This window comes from Myxine glutinosa, chromosome 6 (assembly GCF_964187855.1).
Source record: "Myxine glutinosa chromosome 6, kmMyxGlut1.1, whole genome shotgun sequence".
NCBI classification, from domain to species: Eukaryota; Metazoa; Chordata; class Myxini; order Myxiniformes; family Myxinidae; genus Myxine; species Myxine glutinosa.
Genome location: NC_136266.1, coordinates 36,781,004 through 36,793,166, shown reverse-complemented (window position 1 = coordinate 36,793,166; position 12,163 = coordinate 36,781,004).

The following is a 12,163-nucleotide window of genomic DNA, read 5'->3' as shown; positions in this document are numbered from 1 at the left end:
GAAGCGAGGAGCCGGCAGCTCCTTGTATTCGGCTTTACAGCGCACGCCGGCAGGGTTACATGGCTGGTTGAAACGGGGCTGGTTGAAGCGGCTCTTTGTCAAAGGCTTTTCGTATCTCTCATGCAACTCCGGTGCCACTCTGAACTCTCTCTCGGTGGACTGCCAACCCTCTTACGCACCTGGAGTCATCTGCCGTATCCCTCATGTAGCTTGTCCCAGCGATCGTCGCACCCTTCTCTCCAAAACCTTCAGCGCGGGTCTGACACGCCCCCCTCGGTTTAGGTACCGCCCTCCCCCCCCGTGCTCTGTTTTGTGACCTTGTATGGTAATCCCACAGGCTTGTCTCCTTATTTGGGCATGGCGCCGACGGCACGCCCCTCGTGGCGAGCCACGGGCTTGTTTCCTTATTTGGGCATGGGGCTGAACAGCCCCGCCCTTCGTGGCGCGCCCTGGGCTTGCCTCTCCCTGGCGACCCCGCCCCTCCTGTTCAAACAGAGCATGGAGCACATATTCACCATCGCAGCGAAATGAGAGGGCGTGCATCCCACGCTTGTGAACTGCTTTACCCACAGATGTAGAGTTTGGCTGGGAAATGGAATTATTGAAGGGGAGCTATTCTTAATTGATTCGGTGCAATGGAGTGTCATTCTAATGGAAGACAAGGCCTTACTCTAAAACACATAATAAGATATAAGCTACTGAACAAGGGTTTTATCGTGTCCTTCAATGTGGTGTTTCATGGAATAACTACCGAGACGCCCGTTTTACCTTTACACAACTCTGGAGGCAGGAGGGGCCATATCCAACCAAGGTTACACAACAATTTACCACTACAATACACACAATCAAAAAAATGCAATCCTCATATCCGCAACACTGCACCCTCCTCCTCTTAGGCACGTCCCGGGCCTATAACTTTAATTTAGTGTGACACGTAGGTGTAGTTCCCTCTACTTTTAACCTGACCCTGAGTGTGACAGTTTTGAAACATAAATAAATGTGTCCCGCTGCTCCATTGCACCCTGCCTAACAGACTCACGCCCACAGCTAACCGAATTGCGGAATGGTCTTCAAACTATACACTGACGGTGGGGAGCATTATTTACAATTGACGCTACTTTTATTTACAAAACTAACCCAGGACCTGTAATTGTTCTTTCTGGGGGGGAGACAGTCTGCTCTGCATCAATGCACCATGAAAGCACCCAAAAAATGCACCAAAGCAACCTCAAGCACCAATCGGTGCAGTCACCATTGTCCATGAATAAAAATAACCAAACAACCCCTAACCCTGCAGGTGGTCTCTTGCTCTTCGGCTCCCTCTGCTGGCTATTATTATTTGTTCTTCCAGATGTTGTCGTTTCCTTTGCTGGCGGCCTATTTGCATTAAAACTTGCACCCAACGTGTCCATGTTATTTTCTTTATTTATGGCCCACAGGGCCGACTACGTGTGGTTCACCTGTGGGGCATCGGTGCCCTATGGCCAAGGTCCGCCAGCAAGATTTCGGGCCTTCATGGCCGGTTCCAGCAGAGGGGCCATGCCCCAACCCATGGGGTCCATACGTGGTGCTCGGCCACAGGCATGTGGTCCATAATGTGGTGCATCGATGCAGACAGCTGGTTCTGGGAGTTCCGGGCGCACAATGGCGGACTCACGCACGCTCCCCTCGGCGCCCAATGGCGCACAGGTCAGGTGGGAGACAAAAGGGGGGAGAGACAGCTGAGCGAGGGGTAAGGTCACAAGGGCACTACACATCAATAAAGGCAATGCAAGGCGAAGTGCGTACGGAGAGCGAAGTGAGAAAGCTCGTCCCTACCGTACGTCACCCCCCTGTCACCTACACTACCCTTGCCCTTACCCCATATTTACAACAATCTACACATTTACAAATTCGTCACTACTTTCACGTCTTCCCCATATTTCTTCTATACCAAATTCGTCACCACAATCCCTCTAACCAAAATTTGCCATCACCCAATTCGTCATCAATCCTCATAAGGAGGAAGAGATGGAACAACAAAGCACAATGTCACACCCACGTCATGATGCGTCTCACAATCCAAAACATTTGCATCATAAAATAATTAAACCAACCTGGCCTGGTGTGGAGGTACCTGTCACCTCAGGTGAGTGGATGGAGATGGTGCGAGGAGATCCTTCATCCTATCTACCCTCTAAATGACTTTAACACTCTTTACTCTACCCGGGGTCAATCGCTGAATTAACGCCAGGGGGGTTGACTCAGCCTGTCATCCTTCCGAGGTCGGCTAATTGAGTACCAGTTCACTGGTAATTCCCTGTTTGTCGTTAAAGGCGGCAAAAAGGGTTGGCGTCAGGAAGGGCATCCGGCCGTAAAACATTGCTTCAAAAAGGGGACCAAAAAAACAACCATGGTTCCCGAAAAAGGCCAACCCCCGCTTTGCGGGGAAAAATGGCCTCTAAAGGTGTTTTTTTGTTTTACCCGGGGTCTCTCCCTGCCAATTCATTGGCCAACTTACACTATGGGTTCTAAAAACCAATTCCCATTGACCAAACTGTGGTGCTTCTCAATTTGGGGTCTCACTCCCCCGATTCATCTCCCGGTGCCCTTGCACAATTTCTGGGCTGGGTCATGCAGCTCTCCCAGCAGGTCTACCCACCTGCACACCTCCACCACTGCAGTTGCCACCCGAGCTTACCTAGCTCCTCACCCTAACCTAACTAACTGGGGAAGGCCCCTCCTGGCTCTGTCACCCCTTGGTGCCCTCTGGCACTGGGCTACCCGGGTCTGTCCTCCGGATCCTCGGGCCCCATCCACAACAACTCTACCGGCTCCCAGGGCCCACCTGCGGCCTCACCTGGCCGACATCCTCACAGTGGTGGAGTGCCCAAACCAACTACACACACTAACAGGCTACACGCCCAGCCATTTCCACAACACTAATGCACCCATCCAATCACCATTCTTCCACCCGCACCACAGATGCCAATATCCAACCACAATTTACCTATACCCTCTACCTAACACTTACACTACCCTCCCCGGGTATTCATGATGGGGGTCCATCCTTCCCCCACTCACACCTTCGCACCATCCACTCCACTCCACAGTTTCCATCATACTCACACCACGACCATCCATTCCAATACTCCACATATTCCACACTACCATTTATTCCATACACCTGTTGGTGCATACCTGTGCACTCACACCTGGTGCCACCTGCACCCTCCTCCTCTTCCTGGACCATTTGGTCAACACAACACACATCACCATCACTCCCTCATACACTGCTCCATACACCTGTTCAGTTGCACACCTGTGCAATCACACCTGGTCACCATACACTTTTCACAATACACTTCTAAATACACCTCCAACACTCACACGGCATCATCTCATCTAACTACTCCCCTCTGAAACTTGCGCTTCCCAGTCGCCCCTTTAAACTATTGCGCTCCCTCGTCATTATCATCCACACTAATCTACCTGCATCCCCACTACAGGTATCTGTCACTACCTAACCTTAACGTTACCTAATGTCAATCTCTAGGGCCCTACACACGATATATCCTAACCCTCCCGGGCTAGTTTTCACTGCCATCAACCCCATAAATCTAGTGCTCCTTTGCCCCCCCTCTGTGAGGGATGGTGGATTGGCCCTCCCATCACATGGGGCATCTCTTACTATTAATTTTGCTCGTCCAAATCCCACAAATCAAAAATTTGCCAATCATCTGCCAATCATTGTACCATTACCAATCATCACTCTGCCAATCCTTTGCCAATCATCAAATTTTGTTTTTCTAATTTCGGGGCCAAAACACTATCCTCGTCATCACAGTCTACTTACTAGTGCCTCTCGGTGCGCCAATTCACTTCCAGAGCTCGGCTTCTTAAAGCCGAGCAATGAATGCGGGTTGTTTTGTGCCAGCGGCTGGATACGTCCCGCATTCGGTGCAGGGACGGGGGCTTACCCGGGCCGAGATCCCACGCACCACCTCGGCACGGAGCCATCCAATGTCCTGATCTCGACCTGCCGGAACGCTTCAACAAAAAGGGGTCGCCATGACAACCCTTCCTATCGGGCTGCCCGGTTCTGCCTAGCGGAGCACGGACGTGGCCGTTCCAAGCGCGGCCCAGCGTGGATCCCGTACGGCGGTCCTTTCGAACCCGCCGTGGTTCGGATCCCCGCTGGTCCTCGCGGCACGTGAAACCCGGCACGCACCGAGGGCCCGATTCGGCTATAAGTCGTTCTAACCTCTAACCCGGTTACCGTCGATGCCTCACCTGCATGCTTACACCCAGCAGCCCGTTCCTTGCTCATACATCCAGCTGTTCCCATGCTCCTCGTCATTGCACCTTCTCTTACACACCCACGTACACTCATTCCGCTCACAGACTTGGTCGCACACCTGACTCGCGCCCCCTCCTCGGTCACCTCCTCTGTGACAACCACAGGTGTGCTCTCTCTCGCACACCCAACCACGTGTCTCACTACCAATTCCAGCGTGCATTCCCACACACGCTCTACCATTCCAGGTGTGCTTCCTTCCATTCCAGGTGTACATCCTCTCTCACCTGTCACAACCAACTCACGCTCCGTGTCACTCTTACCACTTTTACCACCACTCTTGACAGCGCACTCACCCTTACTCTCGACAGCGCACTCTTTCCTCATGCACCTGTCCGTTACACACCTTTCTCGCGCACACTCTTGCGCACACTCTCCCATTACACCCTCTGTAACACTCACCACAGGTGTGCATTCTCCCTCACTCTTGACAGCGCACTCTTTCCCCATGCACCTGTCCGTTACACACCTTTCTCGCGCATCCTCCTGCGCACACTCTCCCGTTACTTCCTCCGTAACACTTACCACACCGCGCTTCCATGTACCCCCTCGCACACGCGCTTCGACCAACTCACTCTCGACAGCACACTCACTCCTCGGCGCGACTTTTTCCTCACACACCCCAGAGTCGGACATTCTCGCACACCTCCTCTTTCGCACACCAGACCTGTCGCACACTTCACCAACGGCCTCTCACGAACACCCGGATCCAAATCAACCCCCAAGCCGACTGAAGCTTTCCTCACATCATATGCATTTCCGAATATATCGCCACTCACCTTGGCACCTCGTCTCCGCACCTCCTTCGCCACCTGCAACCTCTTTATTTGGTTAGCGAGCACATCATCACGATTTGAGCACCGACCTTGTACATATTCCATCACCTCCTCCTGTATTTCTCTCTTAGTTTCTGTCCGTCTCTTCTTAATTTCACTCACCTCTTCTTCCACTTCCTCCAATTTTTGCTTCACCTCTTTTATTTCCCAGTGCGTCTCCTCAAGTTCGTCCTCTAAGGCTACTTTAACCGTTTCTATGTGCGTCCTCACCTCTCGGTCCTTCGTCTCCATTACTTCTGTCACCTCTTCCAACTTCGTTGTCAGTCCCTCACGTACCATCTGACATTGCCTCTGTGTCGCTATCAAGTCATTTTTTATTTCTTTTTGTGTCGCTTTCAACCCTCCTAATACCACAGTGTTCCTTTGAACCTGCTCCACTAACTCCGTCTGTCCCACCGTCAGCTGTTCCACCTCCTCCGTCAGGTCCTCTATGCCCCCTTGTAACCTGGCCGTATTATTCCTCACTTCTTTCTCCATACGCTTTTCACCTCGCTTTACCTCCACGCGTACCCCCGAGACCTCCTCACTTACACCTCGTCGTATCTCCTCCTTCATCTCCTCCCTCTCTTTTGTAGATGCCGCCCTCATCTGTCCCAATTCATCCCTCTGAGCATCCAATTTACTTTCTAACCCGATTTTCACCTCCTCTATCTGGTTCCCCATCTGTTCGATTTCCCGGGCGGATTGCTCCCCTATTTCCCGCAATTTGTCTTCCATCCTATTTTCTAACCCCATTAACCCATTTTTCACCCCCTCTATCCCATTGTCTAACCCCTCAAATTTCTTGTCTAATCCCTCAAATTTCTTGTCTAATCCCTCACCGGTACCCCTCGCTTCGTCCCTCATTACCCCCAATTGCTCACCCTGAGCATCCATCCGGTTCCCCATTTCGCCCCCCAATCGCTCACTATCCGCCCTCAATCCCACCATTTGGTTTCCCATTTGTCCCATGTTGGCTTCTAGCCTCTCCATAAGGGCCCCCATTTGTATCATAAAAAGGTCCGAATCCACCGGTGGCGCTGCTACGGTCGCGGGCGCGGCTAGATTTGGTGCCGCTGTAACCGCGTGTGCAAAGGCGCCATTTTGCGCGCCTGAAACCTCGTGTGCGAGAGCGCCATTTTGCGCGCCTGGAACCCCCTCAACCACCTCCTCCATATACATTTCCCCGAGGTCCTGGGTCGATTCCACCCCGTCTATCTCTCCCACCGACGTCCCGTCACCTTGACCAGCCATGGCGCGATTTCAAAATTCGGGTTTTGCTTTAAAACAACACAAATTTCCAGCAGCTCCAAATTTTGACCAATTTTTTTTTCTAGATGTTTTAAAAAATTTGGTTCGGGCCTCGAATCTCACTCCCTGACACCAATTGTTACGGTACGCGGTTAAGGATGTTGTTTGCTGAGCGGAGGCTCCGCGACCGAACAGTTGTTCCCCGACTAAACCTGATTCACCCAAACGTTGGCCGTATCGCGCCACCGCTATTCAATCGGGAAAAGACTAAGATGACGAATGCAAAGAGGAAGAAGAAGACGTACAGAAGAGTAACGGGGTTTATTATTATTTACACACATAAGCAAAATAGCAGTCACGGGTATTTACAGCGGACATGAAAAAGCAGGTAACACAGTGCAAATTACTAGCTTATACTGACTTAGTTTACTACCCAGGACAGCACGAACAGAACAAACTCATGTACGCAAATGGATGGAAGTGTAGGAATCGTTTGGAGGGATGAGCAGGTGGGATCACAGGGCACAGCGAGCAGGTCCACTCCGGGCGGGAAGCGAGGAGCCGGCAGCTCCTTGTATTCGGCTTTACAGCGCACGCCGGCAGGGTCACTTGGCTGGTTGAAACGGGGCTGGTTGAAGCGGCTCTTTGTCAAAGGCTTTTCGTATCTCTCATGCAACTCCGGTGCCACTCTGAACTCTCTCTCGGTGGACTGCCAACCCTCTTACGCACCTGGACTCATCTGCCGTATCCCTCGTGTAGCTTGTCCCAGCGATCGTCGCACCCTTCTCTCCAAAACCTTCAGCGCGGGTCTGACACGCCCCCCTCGGTTTCGGTACCGCCCTCCCCCCCGTGCTCTGTTTCGTGACCTTGTATGGTAATCCCACGGGCTTGTCTCCTTATTTGGGCATGGCGCCGACGGCACGCCCCTCGTGGCGAGCCACGGGCTTGTTTCCTTATTTGGGCATGGGGCTGAACAGCCCCGCCCTTCGTGGCGCGCCCTGGGCTTGCCTTTCACTCGCGACCCCACCCCTCCTGTTCAAACAGAGCACGGAGCACATATTCACCATCGCAGCGAAATGAGAGGGCGTGCATCCCACGCTTGTGAACTGCTTTACCCGCAGATGGAAAGTTTGGCTGGGAAATGGAATTATTGAAGGGGAGCTATTCTTAATTGATTCGGTGCAATGGAGTGTCATTCTAATGGAAGACAAGGCCTTACTCTAAAACACATAATAAGATATAAGCTACTGAACAAGGGTTTTATCGTGTTCTTCAATGTGGTGTTTCATGGAATAACTACCGAGACGCCCTTTTTACCTTTACACAACTCTGGAGGCAGGAGGGGCCATATCCAACCAAGGTTACACAACAATTTACCACTACAATACACACAATCAAAAAAATGCAATCCTCATATCCGCAACAATATATATATATATATATATATATATATATATATATATATATATATATATATATATATATATATATATATATATATATATATATATTGTGGGCAACCTCCCCCTCCCCCCAACCCCGTATACCTCCTCAGACCCCAATTTTTGTAATGCCTTGAACAAAAATTGGCACATCACGGGTGATGAAGGTTGTGGTGAAGTTTCATAGAAATAGTGTGTATAGTTTCAGAGGAAAAAGCAAATTCCTATTTTGGGGGGTCAAACCTGATCCCCGGTAAACCCCCTTAGACCTCGATTTTTTTTTAATGCCATGAACAAACTTTAGTCACAACATACCATATATCATTTGTGCCAAGTTTGGTCACAATCCCTTCAGCGGTTTCAGAGAAGAAGTTGCAAGTGTTTATGGACTGACGGATGGATGGATGGACTGACGGACGGACAGACGGACAGACGGACGGACTGATGTATATGTAGGAATTCGAGCATTGTGGGTTGTTGCGGGAGGTGTGAATACCCTGGACATTTTTTGTGGGGGATGTTATCGGATGATGCCGCATAGAGCCTATCTGCTAATTTCAATCACATATTTATTGAAGCATTTGCTTTCTATAATTTGCTTAGGTAGGTGGGTGGTGTGGAGTTGTGGGGAGGGGATGGGGAGGAAGGGGAGAAGTTGGGCACCAACAGCAAAATAAAGGGGGACTTGGACAAACAATGAGGTGGGGAGGAATGTGGTGGACAGGATGGATGCAGAAGGAAACTTCTCCTCCCCTCTTTCTTCCCCTCGTCTTTATCCTTCCCCCTCTCTCCCTTCCCCTTCTCTCTCCCTCATCCATCTCTCTCTTCCTCTCTCCACTCCCATCTCTTTCCCCCTACCCCTTCTCCCTCTCTCTTCTCAGCCCAAGTCGTATCTTAATATTATTTAAATAAATAAACTGCAATTCCATGTTGTATTTTTACGTTTAAAATGTATCTTGTTTGGTGTGATGCATGTCTTCTGGTTGAATGTTGAGCTTTACCTGCATGCAGTGCTTTTCAAATGCAGTGCGGGAAGTGGCCGCCAGAAACGGGAGACAGCCGAACATACGTGCGAACATACAAATTTACAGACAGACACCAAACTTTGCATTGTATAAGAAATAAGCTAATGCTGTCTGTCTCTGTCCCACGTTGACACACAGAAAAGCTCCTCAGGGAGAAAAAGTTATTAAGCAAACGTTGCTTCAAATGAATCAAAACATCCAAAAAATTACAATATTTTCAAACAGACAAAAAAAAATTGAACCCAGGCAGTGTATAGGCAACAGACCACTGCCTCGATCGCTTCCGAATTATTTTTCCTTGCCCTTACGAAATATATATTGTAACCTCCAATTTTTGAGCTTTCAACCAGCGCAAGAATAGAAGGCTTCCTTTTTTTCTTTTTCTGTGGTATTGTTTACCATGGGCGTATTTTAGTACATTATAATTAACAAACCGTTATTCTCCGATGTAGAGTCTTTAGCAATTGTCCATTTTCTTCATTGACATATTTTGCAGTATTATAGGATGTTCCAAACCTTTGTAATTATACGAGTGCTCTCGCATCTCATGTGACGATTTGGCCTTCATTGACCCTCTGCACACTGACCATTATCAGATGGTAACGGGACACCTGAAGTTACCCAAAAGCGAGAGATTTTGTCTGTTGTGTGAGTTTCGTCGCTGTATCTGATTTCATTGTTTGTTGGCACAACACGACAAGAGACACAATCACCGGATTATTATTTTATTCTCTCAAATCATTTTACCCACTTATTACATCCGCAGTAGGCATTGGCGACTTTATAACATATTGAGGAGTAATCGATCTCTCTTAGCTCACCATGCAAGCCTCGGTTCCCTGTCAGACAGAGCTTCAGGTACCGACGTGGTCTCTTATATAGGGATCTGGCGGAGTTATCGTAGTGGGGTGGAGGGCAGGAGAGCGGGTGTTGGGTGTAGACCTTGTTATTTATTTTCACTGTGGGTCAAACATGAGTTTCCTGAGAAAATCCTTTGGTCCAGGCTCGGTTTGAGCTCAGATATGTGCATACGTCACAGTATATGAATCTAGGAAGAATAGTCGAACTGTAATCTTGAACTCCTGTACAGCACATGGAGCTCTGTTCATGGTATATGCTCATAGCATGACCTGAAATCGGAGCAATAGCACAACTTCAATGTCCTCCTTGAGCCTTGGATCTGATTTGGATGTTGTGTATTGCCAGACGAGTATTGATCTTGAGTTTGTGTTGAACGGTCCGATTGATTCACACCAAGGGCCAACAGTGATACCGATATCAATGAAATTTAATGCCACTGTTTACTCCTACCACATGCAATCATTTAAGTCTTGTTGAAACATTTCATGTAAGTAGAACAGGGCATCACTTTGGTGAGAGTACATCTTTCTGGTTATGATGTGACATTTTCTTAAAAGCAAACAAACCATTTCTTCCCATCTTATTATAATAGAGCAAACGTATATGGAGATATTTGTTTATATGTTTGTTTATTTGTGACCAAAACGTCTTTTTCTTATTCAAATAAAATTAACACCCAAAACACAGTCCGTGAACTCTTAATTACGTACCCAAATCCCAGAATCCCAAATCACCTTGAAGACCCAAAACACCCTGAAGATGCAAAACACCCTGAAGACCCAAAATACCCTGAAGACCAAAAAGACCCTGAAGACCCAAAATACCCCGAAGACCCAAAACACCTTGAATACTCAAAACACCCTGAAGACCAGAAAGACCATGAAGACCCAAAACACCCTGAAGATCCAAAACACCCTGAAGACCCAAAACACGCTGAAGACCCAAAATACCCTTAAATACACTGAAAAACCCCGAAGACCCTTAAAGACCCCAAATACCCCAAAGGCCTAAATACCGAAAATACCCTAAAGACCCTGAAGACCCAAAATACCAAAAAGACTCTTAAAAACTCAGAAGGCTAAAAAGACCCTGAAGACCTTTAAATACCATGACGACCTTTAAATACCATGAAGACCCAAAATACCCTTAAAGACCCAAAAGGCCCAAAATACCGTAAAGACTCTGAAGACCCTTAAAGACCCCGAAGACCCAAAATACCACAAATACCAAAAAGACCCTTAAAAACCCAGAATATCCAAAAGCCCCTTAAATACCCTGAAGACCCAAAAGACCCTTAAAGACCCAAAAGACCCAAACTGGGTCCCTGAAGACCCAAAACACCCCATAGATCCAAATGACCCTTAAAGTCAGAGAAGGTCAGAGTCAGAGTCGCCGGAAAGGTCAGAGTGCATTGCTTGTGAAGAACCAAAATACCCCAAAGACCCTTAAAGACCCAGAGGAACCAAAAGACCCAAAATACCCCGAACACCAAAATACGCTGAAGGCCCAAAAGACCCTGAAGTTCCAAAAGACCCCAAAAACCCAAAAGTCCTTGAAGAACTAATTTTGGCCGTTCTCCCCCTCCACCCACCAAACCCCCCCCCCCTCCACCCACCAAACCCCCCCCCCCCTCCACCCACCAAACCCCCCCCCTCCACCCACCCCATCCCCCCTCCACCATTGCCCCACTTTCCCCCTCCACCATTCCCCCACTTTCCCCCACGATCCCCCACTTTCCCCCCACTTTCCCCCCACCATCCCCAATCCACCATCACCACCACCAACCCCCACCCACCATTCCCACCATCCCTCATTCCCTCACTCCCTGAGAAAGCAGACATGGTCAAAGATTCCTATTCTTCTGAAACAACGTTTGGTGAGGCGCACAGAGCGCGCCGAGTCACACTAGTTTCATTAATAAACTGAAATATTGCAAAGACACCGATTGAGCAGTTTCCCCAAAGGTGTGGTTCTAAAAGTCCAATTAACTTGAAGCTGCATGCATGCGCATACGAGAGGGCTGGCAAGAGAGTTTACAGGTGTGCTCACTCACCTTTGAACTGGTAACCTGTCTCGCTGAGGTTGAAATCTCGACCTGGTTGCAATTAACTGCCACCCTAGTGTTTCGCACGCAGGGCGACGCATTCATTTGCGTGCCCGTCCGCCCATCGTGTATCACAAGGACGCCGAGCCAGAGGACCCTCCTGCCAGCACTGGTCGTTGATGGAAACTAAAGCCCCTGTGCCACCTCCCGGGACGAGTAGGTGAGATATCGCCGTGCACCATGGCCATATTACAAATTCCTGCCTTAATCACCTTCAGTCTAACTTCAGACCTGCCTAGCCGGTTCAAGGACTGTGTGGGCCAGAATTTCGCACTCCCACACTCCCCTCCTGCTGCACCGACTCCGCGAGGTGGGAATAATTGCGGCTG